This window comes from Melanotaenia boesemani, chromosome 2 (assembly GCF_017639745.1).
Source record: "Melanotaenia boesemani isolate fMelBoe1 chromosome 2, fMelBoe1.pri, whole genome shotgun sequence".
Classification (NCBI taxonomy): domain Eukaryota; kingdom Metazoa; phylum Chordata; class Actinopteri; order Atheriniformes; family Melanotaeniidae; genus Melanotaenia; species Melanotaenia boesemani.
Window position 1 is genome coordinate 4802657 of NC_055683.1, and position 27493 is coordinate 4830149.

At 40.2% G+C, this 27493-nt stretch overlaps 1 long non-coding RNA gene across 1 annotated transcript; it reads left to right on the forward strand.

Moving 5' to 3' along the window:
* LOC121631384 lies at positions 1-27125 on the forward strand. The gene is made up of 3 exons (XR_006008730.1): positions 1-11; positions 14778-14782; positions 27017-27125. It is a non-coding gene; the product is annotated as an uncharacterized LOC121631384 (long non-coding RNA).
* The last annotated feature ends 368 nt before the right edge of the window (positions 27126-27493 follow it).

Below are 27493 nucleotides of genomic sequence, written 5' to 3' on the forward strand. Positions count from 1 at the left end.
GAGTTGATTCTGTCCAAATAGATCAGTTAAATGCGTATTTGTAAATTTAGTTTTGATAGTTTTAGTTCCAGAGACAGAAGATGATGAGTAAATTTTTACTGAGATTTAACTAGAAAGTCATCCCTGAAACTGACATAAGAGATCAGCTCAAGAGACATCGGATATCTGCAGGAGTCAGGAACAAAAACAGTCCGCTAACAATCTCAACCAGTCTTCACCTCTGCACCCTGGAAAGTAAAAAACCTAAAGAGCTTTATTAGTGCTGATACTGCTGTGCATGCGTCTTCTTCATTAATCCTAACACTTCCCGATATTCATAAAGTGACCCTAACTAAGTGCTTACCTGAACTCTAAACATAAGTTAGAATCGCGCTGCTTGAAACTATCTGATCCTCACAAATACAGACACACACACACACACACACACACACACACACACACACACACACACACACACACACACACACACACACACACACACACACACGCACAAACAGTGACATATTGGTTTATATCTACAGCCCAAACAAACAGTTTAGGAATCACTAAGCTCAGCAATCCTCTGACTTGCCTGAAACACAGTCTGTTCTTCCTCTTTTAACACACACACATACCTAATGCTGACATCAGCAGGAATGGCTCCATGCCAAACCATCTGAACCATCGTGTCTTTACTTTGCTTTAATTTGCTGTTGTAGCTCAGCTCAAACAAAGATAAAAGATAAAAAGGTTTGGTATGAACGTGCAGACAGGATGACAAAGAGGCAGAGAATCTTTGGATCTCCAGGTTGTGTCTGTTGTTTACATGACATTCATAGTAGCTGAATGATTAAATTCAGATCTAAGTGTTTATGTCCAGTTATTTATTTATTTTAAATAATTTTATGTATTTCTGTGCTAAAATATGACCAGACAAAGACAAGAAAAAAGCTGGAAAAAACACATAACACCAACCAGACAGCCCTGAACTACTAAATAATTTTAGTTAACATTTAGCAGCATATTCTTGTTTCAAATTAAACAAAACTATTTAACCCCTAATTGCATGAATTATGGTGCAAGGAAAGACAACAATGTTTGGAGTATTTTGGGGTTAGTTGACTGAAGGCGATATATTGTCAATCGTGCATAAGTGGAACAGAGGTTTAAATAAAAAATAAAAAAATAAAATTACCTTGTAAAATATTCACTTAGTTCAACAAGTTATCACACATACAATTTAAAATGTAAAAGTATTGCAAAAAGCAGTTTTTTTAAAGGTGGTAACTGGAGGAAATATTGGACCACTGGCGAACAACCCATGAAAATGAAGTGGAATTTTCCAGTTTTCAGAAACTACTTATAAAAACAAAGATCACAAACATTTGTTGAACAGAAAACTGGGGTCAAATGCCAGAGTTTGATGACTGTAGTTTGATTTTAATGAATGTTTCCTGTCACTTTTCTGACATGTATTGCCATCATCATGCTCAACTGGAAATGATTTCTACCCTCTTCTTTCTAGAGGCAGAGAATTTGACTGAACTCATTCTGTAAAAGGAGGAAAATGTCTGGAAATTATGAGTAAATAAGACAAGATCACAGTAATAGTAACAGTATGTCCCACAGAACATGACGTTACTGCACCACCTGACCTTACATTTATCTCAGCTAAATTATAAAGATCAAAGCAAATTCATGGTGAATGATCTGGAGGAAAAATAGCTCATCCTTTTCCTTTGAAAAAGTCCATCAAGAAGGGTTTCATCATGGCTTCATGTGGCAAATTTGTTATTGGCTCTCCATGGTCTTCCCTACTTTTTAAAGTATTGCATCGTTTCAAAGGGATGCATTTAGGAAATGTTCCAGGCCAGAAATTGCGGTGTTGCCTGAGGACAACATGGTGCAGTAGATGACCCCCCCAGGAAACGAGAAACAGGACCTTAAATATGAGAATGTGAAAGGTGTATTGTCCTAAAAATGTATTTTTCTTGTTAAAGTGTAATTCTTTTAATTTTTTAATTAAACTGAATATACGCGCAACTGAAAGCGTTAAATCATAAATGTTCCTAGGACTGGTTTTTATTGATATTTTTCATTAAAATGACAACAACATGAACAACGGTCTCTTTTCTAACGAGGAACAAACTAACTTTTATACTCAACACACTTGAAATGATCCACTTTAAACTTTAGTAGGTTTTTTATGACTTAAATAACAAGAAGAAGTTTTCCATCCAACATATATGTGTCACGCCCTTACCTGGTCTGCCCAAGCCTTTCCTGCCTTTCCTCTGTGATCACACCCCTGATTGCCCACACCTGTTCCAGATCAGCCACACCTGTTTCCCTTTCACTCATCAGTCCTTATATGCTCCAGGTCCACAGTCATTCCTGGTCGGACCTACCCTACGCACTATATGGACGCTCTCCTGCTGCCTTCCAGGCTCCCTGGTGTTCCACGTCTGCTCCACCTTGGTCTGCTTCAGTAAGATCCTTTATCTGTGTCCTTCTTAATAAAGATCTGTTAACCTGCTCTTGTCTCTGAGGGGTCCATGCATGACAATATGAATATTTGAACAAAAGCAAAATAAAATATATTTTTTAACAAAAAAACATAACTAAACTAAATTCAACTTTATTTATAAAGCGCCAATTCACAGCAAGGTCGTCTCAGACACAGTCCAATTCAATACGGTTCACTGTGGTCCAGTTATAATACAGTTAAATCCACATTAGTGAAAATATGTTAACTGTGTTAATATAAACCAATTCACAAAAAAGACCTTGTTAAAGAAACCAACACTGAATCTTCCTTTTGATTCAGTCCTCCATCCTGAGCTGCACGAGGAGACGAAAACCTCCAGCAGAACCAGAACCAGGAAGGAAAACCTCCAGCTGAACCGGAACCAGGAAGGAAAACCTCCAGCTGAACCGGAACCAGGAAGGAAAACCTCCAGCAGAACCGGAACCAGGAAATAAAACCTCCAGCTGTACCGGAACCAGGAAGGAAAACCTCCAGCGTAACAGGAACCAGGAAAGAAAACCTCCAGCAGAACCGGAACCAGGAAGGAAAACCTCCAGCCGAACCGGAACCAGGAAGGAAAACCTCCAGCAGAACCAGAACCAGGAAATAAAACCTCCAGCTGAACCGGAACCAGGAAGGAAAACCTCCAGCGTAACAGGAACCAGGAAAGAAAACCTCCAGCAGAACCGGAACCAGGAAATAAAACCTCCAGCTGAACCGGAACCAGGAAGGAAAACCTCCAGCGTAACAGGAACCAGGAAAGAAAACCTCCAGCAGAACCGGAACCAGGAAATAAAACCTCCAGCTGAACCGGAACCAGGAAGGAAAACCTCCAGCGTAACAGGAACCAGGAAGGAAAACCTCCAGCCGAACCGGAACCAGGAAGGAAAACCTCCAGCAGAACCGGAACCAGGAAATAAAACCTCCAGCTGAACCAGAACCAGGAAGGAAAATCTCTAGCAGACCCTGATCCAGGAAGGAAAACCTTGAGAAGAACCAGAGCCAGTAAAGACACCTATCTATCTGGACCAGTGAGGGATAGCAAGGGAAGAGGTGTCAACAAGCACCATAACTTTAAACCAGATACCTGCTTAGAAAGAAAAGGAGAAACGCTGGAGAGCAGAGAGGAGCCCCAGTGCATCATGGGACGTCCCCCAGCAGCCTCAGCCTATAGCAGCAGAACTAAAGGGATGGATCAGGGTCACCAAGCCGGACCGACTATAAGATTTATCAGAAAGAAAAGTTGAAATCTGATCTTAAATATGAAGCCAAACTGGTAGCTGTTTCCACAGAGAGGGTCTGATAAGTGAAGGTTCTGCCTCCCGTTCTACTTTTAGAACCTCAAGGAACCACCAGTAAGCCTGCAGTCCGAGAGGGAAGTGCTCTGCTGGGGAACACCTTTTTATTCACAGCCACTACACCTGCCTGCAGTTTCCACATGTTTATGAGCTTTAACTGAATCTAATGATGTAAATACAGCCATGCATGCTGTAGGTGTGAAAGGGTTAAGTATAGAAGTGTGATAAAACTAAAAATGTAGCAAGCTGATGTCAGAATGGTGGAGATCAGGAGGCAACTGAAAAGTCTGGTTACATCTGTAAAACTAGTTCATTACATGGCCATGACCACAAGTTAGTAATGGATGAAAGCATGAAACTCTGACTTAACTTTGGTCAATGTCACAGATTCATCAAAGAGGAAAATATTCTTTCAGCTTCTTGTCATTTTGCTGTTCTTCTATTAACTAAATTCTCTTCTTTCAAACATTTGTTCAGACATGATCACACAGTTTGTCTAAATATGTAAGAAAAAAACTCAATTTATGTGAGATGCTCAAAGTTTTGCACAAAGTTCACAGCATTAAAAAATCTACGGAGTATAAAAACAAATATAACTGAATTATATCTCCACAGAGCAGTGAGGAGTTAAATCCCACGAAGAACATCCGGACAGCGACATCAGCTCCTGCACACAAAGACAAAGGAAAGTGTGAACTGAGATGTTTGAGGGGGATGGAGATGACGTGGAGGGTAAAAGTTAATGCAAAAGTCACAGTTTCTGCTTTGTAAAAATGCTTCTCTGTTTTGAGAAATTAGTCTTTGATTTCTGGGGTCCTTCATTTTTTCCAGATTCCAACTAGGAGTGTGTTGTTTCAATAAGTGTGCTCACGAGAGAAAGACATGTTTTATTGCTCTTTGCCTCAGGGCTGCAGCTGAGTGGCAGAAACAGGAAGCTGCATTGCTGAATCCCACTGTTAAAAACTACCATGTTCCTAGGTTGTTTTGAAATTAAACTAGTGTATTTATTTGTTGGCTTTTCTTCAGTTAACTATTCACACCCACAAGCAATAATACACTCATCACTCACCGTATCAAGTCAGACTTCCTAGTACCAGGTTGGACCCGTTTTTCCTCAAGAACTACCTTAATTATTTATGTTATAGATTCAACAAGGTGTCGGAAATGTTCCTCAGAGATTTTGCTCCATATTGACATGACAGCATCACACAGTTGCTGAATCCATGATGAGAATCTCCCGTTCCAGCACATCCCAAAGCTGCTCTACTGGACTGAGATCTGGTGGCTGTGGAGGCCGTTGGAGTCCAGTGAACTCATCGTCATGTTCTAGAAAGCAGGTGGAGATGATCTGAGCTTTGTGACATGGTGCATTATCCTGCTGGAAGTAGCATCAGAAGATGCTCCACTGTGGTCATAAAGGGATGGACATGGTCAGCAACGATACTCAGGTAGGCTGTGGTGGTTAAACCAGGACACGTTGGTACTAAGGGGCCCAAAGTGGGCCAAAAAAATCTCCCTCCACCATTACACCAGCAGCAGCAGCCTGAAGCGTTGATCCAAGACAGGATGGATCCATGTTTTCATGATGTTTCCAGCAGATTCTAAGCCTAGCATCCGAATGTGGAGACTCATCAGACCACCATCGTTTCTCCATCTTCTATTGTCCAGTGTTGGTGAGTGTGTGTGAATTGTAGCCTCAGTTTCCTGTTCTTAGCTGACAGGGGGCACCCGGTGTGTCTTCTGCTGCTGTAGCCCATCTGCTTCAAGGCTGGACGTGTTGTGTGTTCAGACATGCTGGTCTGCAGATCTTGGTTGAAACCAGTTGTTTGTTCCTGTTGCCTTTCTATCATCACCAACCAGTCTGCCCATCTTCCTCTGACCTTTGACATCAACAAGACATTCTGGTCCAGACAACTGCTGCTCACTGAATATTTTCCTTCTTCAAACCATTTTATGGTAACCCTAGAGACGGTTGTGTGTGAAAATCCCAGTGAATACCAACAACCATCCCTAACCCTTGAGCGATGAGACGAAATCACTGCCCTCCTCCAGCCAAGCGACATTCGTACATGTGAAATGTTGCGTTCGTTCACGTATACGTGCACACAGGGCTTTTGATGTGACACAAGAAAAAAGAAAAGTTTTCAATTTTTGTTGCTATCACATGGAAGCACAACCAATCAGAGAGGGGCTTTAGGTACTGACCAATGAGAGCAGGCTTTCCAGCGCAGTCTGCAAACTCTTTCAACATGGAAGAACAGATCTTGTTAGCTGTGTCTGACTTTCCCATACTTTACATACTTCACGCAAACATGTAAATAAAAAGGCAGCCGCGTGGCGTCAGGGTGAATTTGTCCAAACGTAGGTTCTGGATTTATCTGGATCAGCCTTGAGGTCTGCCATCAAATGCTGAAATTCACCATGAAGTTACGGATTTTGTAAACTTGGATGAACTCAGGATTTCTAAAGTAAACAGCAAGAATTCTGTCAATTCGAGTAAAATCTTCTGACTCTGTCATATTTTGTCATGGCTGGTCTGAAAATGTCAAAATTCCCTCTAACATCATAAGCAATCAAATTTCTTGGAGAAAAGTGATCTCAGAGCGCGATGCGTGACACTGCCGCCGTTGCTGCTGTTTGTTGCTTCCCGTGTGTTCGGTTTCATAAGGGTGGCGATGAGTTTCGCCTGTCGCTGTCATTGGTTGCCTCGCGTGTGTCTTGCCCATTAGACGTGTTCGTACCCCAACACACCTGATTCAGATGAATGAACTTCTATTAATGAGCCATTCATTTCATTCACCACAGTTAAAGCAGGGCTACCTCTAAATGCAGGGCAGTGGGTCCTGAGGACTAGCATTTAGAAACACTGGTTTCATAGACTATCCAGATGTGAACACACCCTAAAATCCCAATTTTAACTTCAGATTTTCCTCATTCATATGCTGACAGAAAGCTTGAACATACCAAAGAAAGACTGGTTGAAATTTTGCTCTGGCTGCATCATTCACACTGACCGCTGTGATAAATTTTGGGTCTGTTTTAACCCCCCAGACTGAACATATATTTCTGAAGGAAGAAGAAGAAAGTTGTAGAATGTTGCATGTTTAAGCACAGAAGCCTCATTTTGTGCATCCTTCCAACATCACATCCAACACATCCTTCCAACTTTACAAATAATTTGCTGCTTTTAATCACATTTAAACAATTATTAGTTTAAAAGGTCATGTATCAGATCTGAAATCTGTCTCACAAATGTCTTGATCATGCACATTTATTGTTCAGATGTCACATTACATAACTCAATAGAACACAAAAACTCTGGATGTCCTGTTAGTTGGCCCCAGCTGGTTGTGAGCCATATTCTTATATTTTACTTTAATATGCAATAATAACATGCAGCAGCGCGAGGCAGCAGAAGCAAAAGTCCCTCTTTAAATTAACCCATAAAGGTCCAGCCCATGAAAAAATGATAAGAAAAGTCCATTTTTTTATATGAGGTCTTTATTTGGCCCTTTAACAATGGTTATCTACCATTTAATACCATGTGATAGTTTAAAAATATTATAATGTGTTTTTATGCTTCTGGGTATCTATTAGGGGACAGAAGACAAGTATCAGATTGTGTTCAACAGGATTTTGAGCAAAGTTTATGCCATAAATTGAAGCAAAATATCTCAGAAACTGTGTGTAACAAATATGTCACGTCGGGCTCTTTTGGGTTAAGAACAGCCCCCATGTTTATATGCACGGAGCAGCTGTAACTTCATTAACACAGGATGCGTCAAGAAGAGAAATGGAGAGTTATTGTTGGATCTTTACAACAAAACTGCTTTTCAGTAAAATATATCTCAGGTTAGAGTGCTGCATTTAGGGGCAACTGGGAATTTTGAGGTTTTGATCACTAAATAGGAAAACTCAAAGAAAATGTCACAAGAAATAAGATTTATTGGTCAAAATTCTTTCATTATAAAGCTTTCATGACAACGTAAAGCAGAGGGGAGAGATGCATTTGAAAGGGAAAAGGAGGCTTGGAGAAACAAAGGAGAGCAGAAATATTCCAGGAAAGGCAGAAGAGAAATATGGAGGAGCAGAGATCAAAGGTGGGATCCTGCTGATAGTAACTGTCTCTCCTCCATTATTCATCAGACAGCTGTGCTGTAAGTAGGTTAAACTTCTCAGAGAGGGAGAGAGATGAGAGCAGGCTGAGCTGTGGATGAGATGGAACATGGGAATAATGAGAGAAATAAAGCCAATGACGACTGATAGAAAAGACTAATCAGTGAGGCTGTGAGACAGAAAAGAGAAAGAAGTGAACAGATCAGAGGTGGAAAATAAAAAAGAGATGAAAATGAAAGTGGACAGAGAGGAAGAAAGTAGTGAAGAGAAGGCAAAGAGACATGATTACATGGCAACGTACTGAGTCCCTGGGCAAAAAGAAGAAAAGTATAAACACATGGATGTAAAGAGGCCTTTCTGGTTGACATCACACATCTTTAACAGCACACAGATTATCACGCAATGCTGGATGGAAGCACAACACTTCTATTCATATTTATGAGAACACGTGTGACACACTGTACACGCCAAGTGAAGCAAGCAAAGGGTGTTCAGACATTTATGATGTTTTAATTTTCATCTCCCTAGCCTTGTTGTTGGGTTAAATCTGATGCATTTAAGAAATATCTGGTCAATTTTTCCAAACAGTTGATTAGTTGGAGGACTGAAGGCTTATTTCAGTTATTGTGGTGGTTGATTCAAGGTCTGCCTTTATAAGATTCCACACAGGAATTGTCCCAAACTGTTCAGACTAATGAACACCATCTATTACCCTCTTCCACCATCCAGCTGATTTCTGACACTTTGCTTTACAATCAAACTGTTTCCAGTGCTTCTGCCACAACAGCAACCCCTGTCCTCCCAAAACGTTCAAGGTAATTTTATCATCTCCTTTCTTTGGCTACGTTCACACAGCAGGTCTTAATGCTCAAGTCTAACCAGTCCAACCCAGAAGGATGGTACTTAATACACTGCTATCCATTGATTGGTTGAACAAAAGGTCACTTCGCGTGCGACCTGGCATAAAAACAAAGGAATGGCACCTTGTTTGGAGCAACATGTTTTCTTTTTGTTGATTTTATTTTCTTCATGTGATTTATTGTGATTTGCATATATATATATATATATATATATATATATATATATATATATATATTCGCTATATTTGACAACTACTCCCCTGTGTCCTTCCACAGCATCACACCTTGATAAACAAAAGAGAATTTAGCAACATTGCTCCTACAGAAAGGAATGTTAGTCATTCTTACTTCCTGTAAGATGTGCATGATAGCAACAATTAGACTGAAAATAACTTTGAAAAGAAATAGGAAGAGATGTCAGAAGGCAAATCACTTTATACATAAGAACCCCTGTTTGGTACTTGTTGACCTTAGAAATTGGGAGTAGTTGCAATTGTTTAAATAACAGTTTAGTTGAAGCTAAATAAGAAGAACTGGTGGGTAAGTGCTGGCCCAAATTATATTACAGTAAGAAATGAAAAGGTAAATTAAGCTGTGATATAAGGTTAAGAGTGGGCTGCTTTTTAAATAATGTTTAACCCTTTTTATAATGCCCAATGATTTAGAAACCTTCTTACAAACAAATTCACAATGATTCTTAAAGCATAACTTTTCATTAATATAGACACCTACAAATTTTGCTGGTGAAACTTGTGCAAGTGGATTATCAATGATATAGATTTTGGCTTTGTCTGCAGTGTAATTCCTGTTCTTGTTTCTAAAAATAATAAAATTAGATTTCTTGACATTGAGTGATAACACCATTTTAAATCTCCATTTAAAATGGCGTTGCGAAGCACCGCCAAGAACAACTGTTGAATGCCCACCATTCTCCGCCTTTGTTTCTGAGTTTGTTCTACTTTAAAGAAGGTGCTGCCCTGTGATGGCGTCATTACGTAGTTGAGGCATCTATCGCTATCTGGCTGATACTCGGGCTCTCAGGTAAGGTTACATTTGGCCGTGGGAACGCAACAAGATTACAGTTTACAAACTATAGCCACACCCTCACCATCCCGACCTATAGCCACACCCTCACCTACACGACTGCCTCAAGGTCGACTCAAAACATTGATACGTTCCAGAAGATCGCCATCTGCTGGCCGTCTGAGTGTGATGCAGAGGAGTGAGGCTTTGGACGTAACCAACGATGTCGCTCAGAAATGATACGCTCCAAAGACTTGGTGTAGTACCTCACATCACTAGTTTTAGTATATACCTTGATAATTTCCTGGGGAGCTTACTAGGAAGGGAATTTCCAACAGAACTGGTACTATAAGATTCCGCCCACTAATCATACTCCTAGCAAACCAGTTTATTTAAATTTTTAACATTTTCATTTTAACGTTTGTCTTTTTGTTGTCTTGCAGATCAGCCTGCTACTGGGTTTTTCTTTGTGTTTTTACATTAGATGATCACATTAGTTGTAATAATCAATTTAATATTACATAAAATCAAGACCTTAAAAAATATATCTGCCTGGCCCCCATCTTTTTTTCTAGACCCGCCCCTGCATATATGAAGTATAAACCCTGTCATCAGACATCAGCTACTTTGTTAGAGAAGGGTCCTGCTCTGATTTGTAATTTAGAGCCTGTTCATAATTTCTTTCAACACATTCATGGCCCCTAAATGATCAAACCTGTGTGTCCAACATCTGGAGAAGACATCCCTTTGCTTCCTTTACTGTTCAATTCTCGCTAGATATCTGAACCTGGCCAATCTTCAGACAGATGCATGGCTGTCTGATGACAGTACATTTACAGCTGTTCCACTAGCAAATCTCATTAATACTGAAACGTTATATAAAACAAAGGCAAACAATATCTAACTGAAATAGGCTGCTGTTATCAACATGTTTCATTCTTTATGTGACAGTAACATCTGACTGACATGGGACTGATGAATTTAGCTTAGTAGTAGCTTGTGTACCCAAAAACAATACTTTTGGGTAAATATGTGCCGCTTGTTTCCTCCTTCCCAGTTGAACGATAAACGCAACAAGAGAGACGATCAGCTGATCACTAACAGCCGTCATGATTTACAACAGGAGAGGGAGGAGGAGGCTGCAGACACAGAGACGACCAGAACTGTGACGTTTGTGCAGAACTGAGCATGAGACACAAGAAGAAGCATTCACTCTTGAGCAACAAGTACGTAAATCCTTTGACTAAAAAGCATTGTTGTGGACTGTAAGACTACTTCCGCTTGTCATGTGTTGACTATAAAAGAACAAAACCGGTGATTGTTGTCAGGTTCAACAGCAGAAAAGCAAAAACTGATCTGATCCGACAAACCAGAAAACTGAGAGGAACGACTGTATGTATCTGAATATTTGAGAAAGAAAAATTCTGAAGCCAGGGCTCTCAGGAAGAAAAAATACAATCCACAAAATTTAAGAAGTAAACTAACACCAAGTATGACAACAACAACAACAGTGATGAAATGATGGAGGGTTTAATAACTGAGATTACAATAGAAAATGGAAAGAATAAGCTGTTTATATAGAGCATCAGGATCAGACCTGGATATCTTAAAAACTGGATAGAGGAGATGTTTTCATTTGGGGAGACTCCAATATAGATTTTATGAAGTCAAAGCAACATAAACCAACGATGTACAGCTTAACCTTGTTTTCAAAAATCTCAGGAAACACAACACACTGTGCAACCTTCATAGACAATATGTCACTAATAAAACTGAACAGAATATGATGGCGTACTAATCAATGACATTAATGACCTCATACCTGTATTTGTATATTTTGATGTCAGTAATGAGAGAAAGTAAGGCAAGGCAGTTTATTTGTATAGCACATTTCATGTACAGGACAATTCAAAGTGCTTTACATAAAATAAAGACATTACAGATATTTAGAATAGTAAAAGGCATCAACACATAATCATAACACATACCAAAGAAAAGCAAGTAAAGTTTTATAAGAGATTACAAACAGAGGAAACAATCACAGCACTGAAAAATGATTTGATGTCAGAAGACTGGGATGTTGTCTACAGTGAGGACGATGTGGACATGGCATATAATAAACGTATTGATATATTTAAATCATTATATAATAAAAACTGTCTAGTTAAAGTAATTAATAAAATTTATAAATATAAAACTTATCCATATTTACAAAATGCTTGTGTAAAGAAAAAATAATCTGTATAGAAATTTAAGTAAATTAAGAACAAAAGAATGTAATTAATATTCTAAATAAATAATTAAATCAATTAAAAATAAGGGCGATAGTAATAAATTATTGCTGAATAGAAAAGTAAGGTAATCATATTTGGTAATTATAAAAAGGATGATAATAAATATATAAAAATTGATAATGTAATTATTGAATATGTGAAGGAAATTAAAGTCCTGGGTGTGATACTAGATGATAAACTACCCACATCAGACACAAATAAAATAAAGCAGCAATTCATTCCATATTCTGTATTGCTTGATAGTTCTTTCATATTTCACCTACTGTATAGAGATCTGGGAAACAATAATAAAAATGATCTTTACTCACTGTTAGTACTGGAACAAAGGACCGTCTGTATCATACACAAAGCTGGGTTCTGATAACAGAAATTCTGTTTTTACAATCAAAGTTACTTAAGCTTCACAACCTGGTTCATTATCATCCAGCACAGATCGTATATAAAAATAGTGAGCGTTTACTACCACTCATAGTTTAAATGTAATATTCAAAATGCGCTTGGTGAGAAGCAGAAGGACGAGTTTTTCTGTCTGTATGAGGGTTAAACTGTGGGATGGAGGACAAACAGAGGCCATGTCCAAATATATACTTATTTAAATCATCTTATAAGAACATGGTCATCCAAAAGTATTAAAACGAGGGGCAGTGATTTAGGGGTCATATTATTATTATTATTATTATTATTATTATTACTGCATGTATTATAATTTTGGTTATTGAATACATTATTCCAGTAACTGATGATGAAATTAGCATTTTAATTATTATTATTAATATTGATCCAAAGATCTTTTGATATTATATGTTATGAAATACACATAAAGCAGTAGATGGTGTGCAGCTAAGGGGGTGGGACAAAAACTTAGTTTACTTTTCCTTCAGTTTTCCTGTTTTTAGTTTGTCTTTTGTTCAAATAAAACCTTTCAATCAATAAAAAAGTGTTAATGTGATGTGAGAAGTATTTTTAAAAACGCAGGTAAAGTGCAGGTGTTCCTCTCACCAGTGGAGTGTGAGTGTTATCCTCACCCCCCATGGGTGTGACGCCCTCAGATCCATCCATAGAGCCAGCCAGCTTGTTCCATGTTGTCTCTAGACACGTCCATGTCTCGCCGTCATAAGTGACGGATGCTGGCATGAGTTGAATGTGTTAAAAATTTTAAAGCGGTTTTTTTTTTTTTTTTTTTTTTTTGTTTCAATGCCAATATTTTTTCTCCTGAAAGCCAAGAGTTGAGAGAATGATGTGCAGATGTGAAAAGATTTGGTCACTGTTGATCTGCATGTTATTTCTACAAACTTCTGTTAGTAATAAATTCTGTTTTCTTCTTCTGGTCGGCCTTTATGCTGCTATATCTATTGATAAGTTCTTTTTACATTATTTTAACCTCTCAATCTGACGGCTGAGGCTGGAAACATCATGACTGCTGCTGAATGGGATTAAATGGATTCAGCTTCTACAGGCAGTTTTACATATAAAAACAAGCAAAAATAATCAGGTGAACCAATAATTGCATTTTTTTGCTTTTACATTTATATTCAGCATGTTGAAAAACAGTTAAAAAAAACACCACAGAAGACATTAACTGCCATTAAAATATACTGTGTCCTCCCGGGACCTGAGCGTGTGTTTCTCCTTCTGTTAGGATCACCATAAACAATATGCCCATCCACATAGACTGCGTCTATCTACCGTCAGACAACATTTGGTCAGATAAGAACTTCGTGAGGCTTCAGGGACGGACTATAAAAGCAACGTAACCAAATCTGACGACTACACACACTACAAGGAGGGAAGATCTTGAGGCATTTGCCTTCATCACTGCAGATGCAATCAATGCCGAGGGGATACTAATTTTTCTTCAGGATGACGCAATTGTGCAGCAAGATTATAATTCCTTCAGTAATGGCTTAATGTCATTGCTATCTGTGTGTTTAGGTAGCCTAGTTTTTGTAGGTACTAGCCAGTGATAGACTAGTTTAAATCTCTGTTTTAAAGTTGGCAGGTCAGTCATCAGATCCTAACCCAACAGTGATGCTATGACCTGAAAAAAAGTCATAGACTAAACACATCCAGGGAATATGACCGAGCTAAAACAGCTCTGTCTGGAAAAATGGGCTGAAAGGTACTGAACAATGTGCAGATCTGATCAAGTTCCTACTGTAACAAGGAGTTTTTCCTTGCCCTTGTTGCTCCGGGGTGCATCTAATAATAGACTGTTCACAGTAAGCTGTTGGTGCTAATTACATGAACTTGAAGTACACTATTAGAAGCATCTTACCAGACACAATGTTATTTGCCTGGTGCAACATAAAGGTCAGCAATCTGGTAAATGTTCAACCAATAAATAAGTAAATGTGGGCTACATCCTGCCCCTTCAAATATTTACACAGGACATGATTTGATGAATTCCCACTTAATTTTTTCAGTTCTGCTCCTTCTTAATGTTTATTTATTTGTATTGGGGGTCTGAAAGGCACCTATAAATGGAATGTATTATTATTATTATTATTATTATTATTATTATTATTATTATTATTATTATTATTATTATTATCAAAGGTGTGGGTGGCTGTGGATAACATGAGGGCGGAGCGCAAAAGTGGCATGAGGGAAGGTGGGAACACACCAACAAGTCCTTTTATTGTAAGTGTCTTTGAATGAAACAAATCCAAATCATGAAGAGGATTTGTGAAATTATTGCCCATGTGTTAGATAACATACAGTTGTTAGTAATAACTAACTAAAGATTAGCCTAACTGCAATATGAAATATCAAAGCTGTTTGAATTATATTGTGGCCTATTATTAACACAGAAATGGATTCATTACTAGGAGCATTACATGTAAGTCCTGTCAGAAAATCGGAGTTTGCATCAGTAAAAAGGGTTGAAACAACCAATGTGTTGCGCTGCATATAGCCGAAGCTGAACAAGCCTGATCTCAGACAGGTTTGATCATTTGATTTTGGTGTTCCATGTGAGCTTCATTAAAAGGTTGTTCCACATTATTAAGACAGTCCCAGATTCCATGTACTTCTGGTGGGCTGCTCTCATTTTGAATCTATTTATAAAAAACAATAAGGCAATGCAGCAAACTGCAGTGGTTTAATGTTACTGCGCCCCGGGACCAGAGTTGTCCCCAGTTATGTCCCGTCCATCTTCCTGATTGTCTGCACTCCTGAGAAAAGAAGACAAAAGGATGATCTGGAAAAGTCTGAAAGACGACAGTAAGCAAAAAAAGAGTAGAAATTACATTAAAGTTTTAAAAATGCTCTCGTTCATTCAGTCTTGTTCATGCAACAAGAAAAACAAACTTTGTTCATGTGTAACTGTGAGGACAGTCAAATAATAGGTTAATACCCGACTTTATGAACAAAACATTCTCAGTGTTTCTCACAGTGTAAATGCGGCTGCGGTGAAATTATATTCGATAAATTGAACCTCCACCATGGCTCACCATGGTGATGGTAGTTTTCAGTGTCAGTGAGAAGCTGGACATGTATCTTCCTTTGTGGTCTCAATAAAAGAAACAGTCTTTAAACAGCAATGTTTCCTCCCAGTAATTGGTTTAAGTTTAGTCAAATTTTCATTACGAATGTGGGGGGAAATGATTTTTTATTTTCAGGATATTTTTATAAATATTTTCATCAGAAACATTTATGTTCTGTAGGGTCAGACATATCGGCACTTATCCCATCATCAGTCCCGACAAAAGATTCTCTTCTGCATCCATAATTCAGTTAAAAAAGTTGTAATGCTGATTTTCTATAACAAGCAGATTTTATTTCATCTCATTAATATATGGATCTCTGCAACACTGTGGACTCTGTGTACAGTCAAAAATAATTGTGCCCTTTGGCTTTTATTCCTGCACATGACAAGCAGGCTGTGAACAAATACCCTGTCATCAATGCTTGGCTTGTCTGTCTCAGCCAAACTGGAGACTGTAGGGGAAACCCATCACGTCTCAGCTTCCCCATTGTTTTATTCCCCATTTGCCTCAGGCATGGAGCTCAAACACACACACGCACACACACACACACACACACACACACACACACACACAACAAACATACTTCATCTTCATCTCATTTAACACTATCTTTTCCTGGTTCTTCCCTCCAGCGTCCAGCTTGGCTCCAGAAACTTATTGCCAGAAGAAACATAAGAGCATTGGGTCTCATTCATCAGATTCTTCTACCAAATCTTCTTTAATCTTTTGTTAAGTTGTACTTAAGAAGTTTTTTAACAAAAACCCTCTGTCAGATTCACAAATGTGTTCTAACCGCCAAGTTCATGTCTTTCCTCTTTAGATTGGTGAAAACCAATCTCTCTGTAAGTTGAAAGGTCATGCACTTTGTGCTTATGCACCAAATAGCAGTTCACCATTTTTGGAGTCCTTCCAGGGACTCCCTCGTTCTGCAGGGGGACTTCAATGCCCACGTGGGCAATGACAGCGAGACCTGGAGGGGCGTGATTGGGAGGACTGGTCCCCCTGATCTAAATCCGAGTGTTGTTTTGTTATTGGACTTCTGTGCTCGTCACGGATTGCCCATAACAAACACCATGTTCAGGCATAAGAATGTCCACATGTGCACTTGGCACCAGGACACTCTAGGCCGCAGATCATCTTTGTAGTTTGGACTTGCAGCCGCATGTCTTGGACATTTGGGTGAAGAGAGGGCGGAGCTGTAAACTGATCACCACCTGGTGGTGAGTTGGCTCAGATGGTTGGGGGGGATATGTTACTGGGAATGTCTAGCGGATTCCCCTGTCAGAAAAAGTTTCTATTCCCATCTCCGCCAGAGTTTCAACCATGTCCCGAGTGAGGCGTGGGACATCGAGTCCGAGCGAGCTGTGTTCCGTGCCTCTATTGTTAAGACGGCCAGCTGGAGCTGTGGCCGTAAGGTTGTTGGTGCCTGTCATGGTGGTAATTCCTGAACTTGCTGGTGGACACCAGCAGTGAGGGATGTTGTCAAGCTGAAGAAGGAGTCCTATCGAGCCTCGAGAAGATTCTGGGCCACCATCAGGAGGGGCAAGCAGTGCTCCGTCAACATTGTGTACAGTGGGGATGGGGGGGCTGCTGACCTCGACTCGGGACATTGTGGGTCGGTAGAGGGAATACTTCGAAGACCTCCTCAGTCCCACCGACACATCTTCCAATGAGGAAGCAGAGTCGGGGAACCCTGGCATGGGCTCTCCCATTTCTGGGGCTGAGGTCGCTGAGGTGATTAAAAAGCTCCTCAGTGGCAAGGCCCTGGATGAGAGTTCCTTATCCTCCTGACTACCAGAAAAAAAAAATGTTTAATCAATATTTTTCTTTATTCCCCCGACTGTTTGAAGGGTAATGAGAAAACTCTGACAATGAAACTCGTTCTTCTTAACTGAAAAATACAGAACAAAATTCAGGAAATAGCTACAAATGTCCACTACAGAAGACAATTCTCAAACTCTTAAATGTTGTGGTAAAATGTTGTTATATTCATTTAGAAAATGGTTTAATGTGTTCTCAAGAGATATCATAAAGAAATATTACAATAATACTTCAGGACTACATTTGCACAAAAAGAAGTTATGCAGAGGAAAGGTATTCCTCTTCTTATGAAATGTGATTGTGGTAATGAATGCCATTTTCCTTGAAGAAAAACAGGATGTTCCCAAAGCCCCACCCCTATAAATGTGGTACCATTCAAAAGCCCTGGATGTCCTTTTTAGAGAACAAAATGAGTGGGTTTAATAGCGTGCAGGGGGATGGAGATATTCAGGTTTACAAATGTCCTCCACAGAGGACAAATTTATACTACTGGTAGTCAGGAGGTTAAGTCTCTGGATGCTGTAGGGCTGTCTTGGCTGACACGCCTCTGCAGTATCGCGTGGACATCAGGGACAGTTCCCCTAGACTGGTAGGTGGTGATGGTCCCCCTCTTTAAATAGGGGGACCAGAAGGTGTGCTCCAACTACAAGTGGGATCACACTCCTCAGCTTCCCTGGTAAGATCTATTTAGGGGTCCTGCAGAGGAGGGTCTGCCGGGTAGTCGAACCTCAGATTGAGGAGGAGCAGTGTGGTTTTCGTCCCGGTCATGGAACAGTGGACCAGCTCTACACCCTCTTCAGGGTCGTAGAGGGGAGTTTGCTCAACCAGTCTACATGTGCTTTGTGGAGTTGGAGAAGGCGTTCAACCTTTTCCCCAAGGGGGCTCCTGTGGGGGGTACTACGGGCATATTGAGTGCCGGACCCCCTTGCACAACTGAAAAAAATAACAGACTGGAGACATCGTGAAAACAATCTTTATATCCTTCCTTGCTCCCCAGTCAGCCCGCTCTCTGATTGGCTACATTCTGCTCCACGTCACCATCCACACTGTCACAACTCAGGAGTCGTCGGCGTTCCTCACACACATGAAGATTTTTGTTCGTGAATACTGATCATGTTCAGTATTTTCAATTGTCGGCCACGACCTGTTTTGGAGCAGATTGTTGGGACAAATTCACTCTGAAAGGTCCCATATTATACATTTTTTCAACAATGTCATATGGGTGTCAGAGTTCCAACAACAAATTCAGCCTTGGTCCTTAATTCCAGACATTCCAAACGTGGCTCTAGTGAGCTCTGATGAGAACGGGCTGTTTTTGTGTCTGAACCTTTAAATGTTCATGAGTGGTGCCTGTTCACGCCCCTCTCTGGGAAAAGATCTGGCTTTTGCTGGCGCTCGCTCGGTGACTTTAAAGGGCAAGGTTAGTTAGCTGGGGTGGAGGGTCAATGGCAGTATCCACTACCGGGTGCAGTGGTTATTTCCTTTCATGAGGTCACAAAGGCAAAGATCTCAAAGTCACCCATTTGAGCACACATTCGTTAAAAAGTGGAGCAAGCAAGTTAGGGAGGTGACAGGATTTTCTCATTTTTGGGCCTCATGCGCAGGCTATGACAACACGTGACTATTAGAAAACCTTTAGAAAGTGAATTTTGCATAATATGGGACCTTTAACACAATCATTTTATAGGAAAATCTTATAAGACGTCCTTGGTCGGGAAGAGGCAAAATCGGGACAAAAGCAACCCGATAATCTTTATGTGTGTAACTTGCTTTAGATGTTTCCTCAACTTTGGTGATAATGAAGCTGATTCAGAAAGGGTCAGCTTCAGTAGCCCAAGTTATCCAAATGAACTTCTTGTATTCAGCCAAGTGTTTAAATATTAAATAGATGTCTAACCAAATTTCATAAATATAAGTTCTGTCACAGGCTTTTGAAAGACTTGTGTTTTAAACACATTCTTGTCTTCTGTTTTAAAATATTTCAATAAAAAAAAAGGATGAAAGATCATGACACAACTCTTTTTAGAACAGCTGGTTTTCCATCCATTATCTTTACCCACTTATTTTAATGCAGGGTTGCAGGGAAGCACAAGCACACTCACTCATGCAGGATTTACAAATAACTAACTAACATAACAGACTGTGGGAGAAATCCCAGAGAATACCCATGCATACATGGGGAGAACATGCCAATTTCATGCTAAAAGGTGTTTTCTTCTCACTCCAGCCATTGCTCTTCAATAGGTCACATCAGCTCAGAGTGATTCTCATTATTGCCATTTGTAATTGTTCTAAAAATTGATTGTACATGATTTTTAACATTCAGATTTACTTAAGACAATATTTTACTTTGTAAATGTAAGGAGTTTATGTTGCCTTTACCAGAGAGGGAGCTTCTGCTAAGCTGCTGCAGAGGCTGAGTGTAATGAATGGAGGACTGGGGTGAACTTAACACAATTTTTTTCTTATTGAGAAAACCACATTGGTTTTGTAAGATGAAAAGATGAATGAGTTGCAGCTTTTGTTTTCTTATTGTTGTTATTAATTTGCTGTCATGGATTGGACACAAAAAACGAGGTGGGAGGACCCAAATGCTGGACTCAAGGAGACGGATGGTGATAGAATAAAGATTCAGTTAAAAGGTCTTCTAACATTTCATCCTACCCATAACTTTGCCTTCTATGCATGTCACAAAAATGTCATTTCAGTGAGCAGTAAGGACACCCATAAATCCATACTATTCTCTAGTCTGTGTCTGACAGCGGTAGATCCGTGTTGTGAGGCTTTAGTCAGCTGTACCTCATAAAATAAACTAATAACTTTAATTTCATGTAGTCCTATGTATTTTACTTATTTTCACAGAAATTGTAGGTCAATGCATCCTACCTGCACAAGTATAGATTACTGTATGAGGTAGCACATTTTCATAGGGTAATTTACAATGTTGGATCATCTTACCTCCATAGGTAGCATACTTTGATGGGTTAATTTAAATTGTCACATTACAGTTGTACCTCGGTGTTGTGAGACTTTTGTGTTGTAAAATAAACTTGTTTTGTATATTTATATGCATTTTCATAGAAATTGTGTATTATAAATTCTTTAAACTATTTTGAGTTTTTCATTATTTTAAATATCCAGTAATCTACACTGTGGAATCGTCCATGCGTTCTGCATGTAGTAGCACGTTTCAACAGAACACCAGACCACCAGTGATGTCATGGTTAAGCCCGTCTGCTCGGGTCTGTGTCGACCTTATCACATGGAAATATCATAAGCATTGTTCCAGTATGTTGATTCAGCATGATAAAAGTCACATGACCACACCAACCGAGGCCTCGTTATGTCATCCATGCGTGTTGAACTGGTCCTGGGGATTTAGAAGGGATTGAGGTTGGTAATAAGTCAATGCTTTAAAATGGATTAAATCACATTGTAAAGCAAAGGTTTTACAGAGATTTTGCTAGCAACTACAGGGTGTGCAGAATTATTAGGCAAGTTGTATTTTTGAGGATTAATTTTATTATAGAACAACAACTGTGTTCGCAATGAACACAAAAGACTCATAAATATCAAAGCTGAATATTTTTGGAAGTTGGAGTGGGGCTTTCTTAGTTTTAGTATCTTAGGAGGATATCTGTGTGTGCAGGTGATTATTACTGTGCATAATAATTAGGCAACCTAACAAAACCCAAATATATACCCATTTCACTTATTTATTTTCACCAGGGAAACCAATATAACAACTCAAAATTTACAAATATACATTTCTGGCATTCAAAAACAAAACAAAAACAATATAACCACCTTTCTATGCGAGGACACTCAAAAGCCTGCCATCCATAGCTTCTGTCAGTGTCTTGATCTGTTCACGATCAACATTGCGTGCAGCAGCAACCACAGCCTCCCAGACACTGTTCAGAGAGGTGTACTGTTTTCCCTCCCTGTAGATCTCACATTTGATGAGGGACCACAGGTTCTCTATGGGGTTAAGATCAGGTGAACAAGGAGGCCATGTCATTATTTTTTCTTCTTTTAGACCTTTTCTGGCCAGCCACGCAGTGGAGTACTTGGATGCGTGTGATGGAGCATTGTCCAGCATGAAAATCATGTTTTCTTGAACAATGCTGACTTCTTCCTGTACCACTGCTTGAAGAAGGTGACTTCCAGAAACTGGCAGTAGGACTGGGAGTTGAGCTTGACTCCATCCTCAACCCGAAAAGGTCCCACAAGCTCATCTTTGATGATACCAGCCCATACCAGTATCCCACCTCCACCTTGCTGGCGTCTGAGTCGGAGTGGAGCTCTCTGCCCTGTACTGATCCAGCCACGGGCCCATCCATCTGGCCCATCAAGACTCACTCTCAGTTCATCAGTCCATAAAACCTTAGAAAAATCAGTCTTATGATATTTCTTGGCCCAGTCTTGACGTTTTATCTTGTGTGTCTTGTTCAGTGGTGGTCGTTTTTCAGCCTTCCTTACCTTGGCAATGTCCCTGAGTATTGCACACCTTGTGCTTCTTGGCACTCCAGTGATGTTGCAACTCTGAAATATGGCAAAACTGGTGGCCAATGGCATCTTGGCAGCTTCACGCTTGATTTTCCTCAGTTCATGGGCAGTTATTTTGCGCCTTCTTGTGACCCTGTTGACTATTTTGAATGAAACACTTGATTGTTCGATGATCACGCCTCAAAAGCTTGGCAATTTTAAGAGTGCTGCATCCCTCTGCAAGACATCTCACTATTTTTGACTTTTCAGAGTCCTTCAAATCTCTCTTCTGACCTATTTTGCCAAAGGAATGGAAGTTGCCTAATAATTATGCACACCTGATATAGGGTGTTGATGTCATTAGACCACACCCCTTCTCATTACAGAGATGCACATCACCTGATATGCTTAATTGGTAGTAGGCTTTCAAGCCTGTACCAGTTGGAGTAGAACAACATGTATAAAGAGGATGATGTGATCAAAATACTCATTTGCCTAATAATTCTGCACACACTGTAGTCTTCATTTCACACTGAAGGAAATCATCACATTAAAATGATATTAACTATTGGAAATCAAACATCTGTGGGTTGCCAGGGTAACTGCTGAATGAGCTCAGTTTTTGAGATCGGAGTCGACGGTGCCTTCAACATCACAAGTAGGAAATATTTTCAGATGAGTCACAGATCAGATCAACGATTCCCCTCAAATGCATCACAAGCAGGCAGCCAGCAGATGGAGTTCTTTTTGACTGGATCAATGTGCCAACGCAGTAAGTTGATCTCATGGCAGTCGTGTCAAAGTGACTCATTGTTTTGTGAGGCTTCGATTTCACCATCCCTAGAGAACACTGGAAACTAAACTAAGAAAAGACCAAACTATGAAAACTGGAACAGTAACTGACACAACAAAATGACTAACAACTAACATACATGCAATGAAAAAAGAAAAACCTGGAGCATATGTATAGAGGAACCAATTACAAGTCAAGAAACAAGTGTCACAATTAATGACTGGAAGCAGGGAACAGGAAGTAAAGCAGAAACAATACACAAGAGGAAACAACTCTACTAAATAAAACAGGAAAAACAACAGAAGTTAAAAATGACAAAAAACCAGGGCCTCATGTACAAAGACTTGCATGCATTTCCGACCAAAACATGGTGTACGTTCAAATCCAGAAAATCTGATGTATGAATCTATGCACCTGTGTGAATCCGAGCACACTTCCTTTGTACATCCCAATCAACGGGGAATTGAGTGCATGTGTTGTTCACACCCCCATTTAAATACGCAATCATATTTAAATGAGACGCACCTGAGATTCCCCTTTCTGCAGAACAGAACTGAAAATTACAAGAGAATGAGTGTGATAGAAAAAAAAAAGGAATTTCATGGAAAGCGAAGTGGAAGCGCTACTTGCTGAAGTAGAGACGTGCAAAAAAGTGCTCTTTGGCACGCTGTCCACCAGCATCAGCGGCAAACGGAAGAGGAGTAAGTGGGAAAGTGTGTATGAGGCTGTCAATGCTGTGGGGTCAGAGAAGCACACACAGGCAGAAGTTAAAAAGAAGTGGTCTGACATCAAGGTGGATGTGAAGCGGAGGATGGCTGCCCACTGCCAAAGTTTATCCAAAACAGGCAGAGAGACAGGACAAGAGAGGCCCACCCTGTTTGAACAGAGTCATTGTGAGTGACAACAGACTCTCGGGGGTGGTGGGAGCACATGGATGACTCTGTTTACCTCTCATGTATTTGTAACTCACAACAAATGTGTTCATATCATAGCATGCTCACAACCCTATAAGATAAAGGGTCATATGTAAATGCTGTATGTATGGTAAATGTTAACATGCCAGCATATCAAAGACGATATCAAAGACTTGGACTGATGTTTGATTACTCAATTTATTATTTTAAAAACACAGGATGACACACAGCCATGTTCCACAGACTCAGGATTGATCCAGCAGCTCCAGCACAGCACACTGCAGCTACCACCTGCTGCTGCTGCTGCTGCTGTTGTCCGCCCAACTGGCTGTGTCCGCACTCGTGCTGTGCTGGAGTCACAAGAAGACATAGTTAGCGCAAACAATGGCATCCTCATAAATATTGGTGAATCAATAAATGTGTTGGTGAATAAGTGTATTCTGCTTCCTTGCCTCTTTTACATGGTTGAAATCAAATGTTGCCTGGCCCGAATGGCCTCCCAGGTCGGTGGCACATTAATGGGTCTAGGTTCTGGTTTGTCTGGTGGCGGGATATGCTACTCTGGCATGTGTGCCACATTATGGAGGACGTCCCACGCCATCCACGGCGCCGTTCTTGGGACTGTACAACAGCATACCCCCAGTCCTGTCCAGGCAGCACCACCGTCCCTTTAGCAGACCGATTGTCCTCTCAACGACTGACCAGTGCGGGAATGGAGGACATTGTACCTTCGCTTGTGGTCCCTCTGTGGGTTGGTGAGAGGGGTTATCCAGCTCTTAAATGGGTAGCCACAGTTGCCTGGGGTCAATTTCAAGCATACAAAGTAAACACTCAATCTAAACACTATTACATGGAGCACACGCTATTGTTGCAAATTAGTGCATAAGTTTACCAGGGAAAAGATGAGGCTACTTAAGACATTTTACACTTTATGCACAGGGTTATTAACAGGTGTACTGTACTTTGCACATAGAGATATTCAGGGCTTGTTAGAAAGATCTTAAGCTGTAGTTTAACTGGCAAAAATAACAGCAATGATGATGATGATTTGGGGGGACATGTGCAATATGTGGAATAATTTCAGGACAACAACACAAATATATTTACTCACCAAGAAGCCACCCATCAATCCACAGTGCCAGCTTGTAGTCTGTTCCCAACCATGCTGTTACTCAGACTGTATGAAGCCACCTCACCACAATGTTAGTTAACTGCATTTGCACATCACATATGATCTGTATATTGATCAAAAAAAAATGTTTCCCGCTGACATGTACAAATTCATCATGTGATGGCGCATTTATGGCAATGTGTGTGCAGCCCCGATTACATTAGAAAAACCGGCTGTCGCTGCAAATTGTGCTTTAATGTTGACATGTTCAGCTGCATTGTATGTGAATTTGATATACCTGGCTGAAATGGATAATTCTGTCCCACACGGCTTGCAAGGCTCGGCTCAGGGTTGACCGACACAGTCCCGATCGGTCTGCCAGCTCCCTCTGGGATGCTCCAGTTGCTATAACCCCAGTGTGGTCAGCACCTGTGTGGGCACAGGCTGTGCATTTTCGCTGTGTTGAGCTCCAAGGCCGGTCGCAGCTCTGCGCACAGTTCCAGGAGGAACCTAAAACAGCTGATTAGCCTGTTGTCATCATGTGCCAGTAAATCCTCCCTGTCTCCTGCTCTTATGGATTGCCCATTTACAACGTCTTCTAATACTGCTAATGGTTTTAACGGTATTTTTTGCTCTACTTTGTGCATGCTTTTATAGCCACTCATGTAATGGCAGACATGTGGGTGTGTTAATTGCTCAATGGTGTTAATTGTTCACGTGTCTCCATCGTGCACATCATTCAGTCTGAGGACTAATTGTTTAGCATTTATTTATTGGAACAGTTTCTCATCATCGCCTTTAAGTTTCACCAAAGCATTAACAGCTGTAGAAATGCACATTCACCAGCCGTGAAGTTGGTTTGAGGCACCGCACGTTTCCACAGCCATTTTTCTTGATGCATCAGAACTTTGCTGTAAAAACAAGCGTATGCCACATTTTTGTGCATACACAAACACTTCGTACATGAGGCCCATGAAACCAGTGTTCAGCCAGGTCTTCTCTTTAACACCTGCCCTGACAGGGGCTTCAATCAATGAGCGTGTCACTAGTTTTAATGCTAAAATGTTAACTATTATGGATGCCATTGTTCCTATTAAGGTGAAGGTTGTCTCTGGAAAGAAAAAAAGTCTCCATGGAAAAATTCCACACTGTTGAAAAATAAAAAAAGAGTCTCAGAAAGCCAAACACAGATGGAGAAAAACATTTCAGGTTTATTATGACATGTATAACGAGAAAATTTACTCTTCATCATTTACAACTGAGGAATGAAGGACATTATTAGCAGAAACAGTCACAATGCTCGGGCCTTATTCGATACTGTCGACAGGATAACCAACCCTCATGTGTCAGTAGCTCCTGAACTACTTTCCACCAAGGCCTGCAATGAGTTTGCTAAATTCTTCACAGACAAAATCCACAGTATCAGACAAGCAGTTGGTTCATCACCAGCAGGTTAAGCAGACGTACTGTGTCCATGAAAAACAGTTTAAACACCATGACACAGTTTAATCCCATTAGCAGCAAAGATCTGGGGGACATCTTATGTCAGCTGAACTCCTCTTGCTGTTTGGACATCCTGTCCACAGGTTTCTTTAAAAAGGTCTCAAAGACTCTGGAGCCAGATCCATTACAGATTGTGAACTGATCTTTAATTTCAGGCGTTTTCCCAGAGCTTCTAAAAACAGCTGTAATTAAACCTCTGCTAAAAAGGGACAATCTAGACATAAATAACAACCACAATAACCTTAATAAAGAACAACCACAGGCCGATCTCAAATTTTCCGTTTCTAAGTAAAATCATCTAAAAAGCTGTTTTTCATCAGCTAAATGACTTGTTAACACAAAACAACTGCTACGATGTCTTCCAGTAAAGGTTTTAGACGGCACCACAGCACTGACTGTTCTGACCAAAGTCATTAATGACATATGTTTGAATACAGACGATGGAAATATGTCAGTGATAGTCTTACTGGACCTCAGTGCTGCATTTGATACAGTCGACCACAATATACCACTGGGTGGACCTCTCTGGTGCTGCACCACACTGGTTCAAAACATACTTGGAGGACAGGACGTACTTTGTGTCAATAAACCTTACATCTGAACAGGTAAGAATTACATGTGGAGTTCACTAGAGTTCCATCCTTGGACCTCTTCTGTTTAACATATACATGCTCCCACTGGCAACAATCATAGGTTACGGTCAACGGTTTCCATAGCTACACAGATGACACACAGATATATATTACAATGTCACCAGGAGACCGAGGCCCCGTACAGGCTCTTGGTAAATGCATTGAGGAGATTAATGGATTTGTTGTAGGTTGTGTGACCAGAGTGGCAGAAAGATGGCAGTAGGCAGAGGTCTTCCAAAATGGCAAGAATTTATTCACCAAGGTGCATGTTTCAACCAAAAATATATACGGAAAAATGCAAAGAAACATAATGTAACTTAACAGTAACTTAGCCAACATAACTGAGTTCTAATAAACCAGACTTAAATTAGACATGCACCCTGCTACATCATTATGGCCCCTCCAAACACAGACTAAAGGCCAGCCTTTTATAAGCTTGAGTTCCATCCACAAAATGGCTTCCCTCCTCTCACTTAACAGTTGAGTCTATCCTTTAAACATAAATTCAACATACAATTTAAATGACTAATTCTCAGTCAACTTAAATAAACCCCAACACAATTGGTAATTAAGGAATCCTGGTACCACCCACAGAACTAGGTAATAGAAAATCAAACTTTTCCTGTAACAAAACATAATCAGTCAC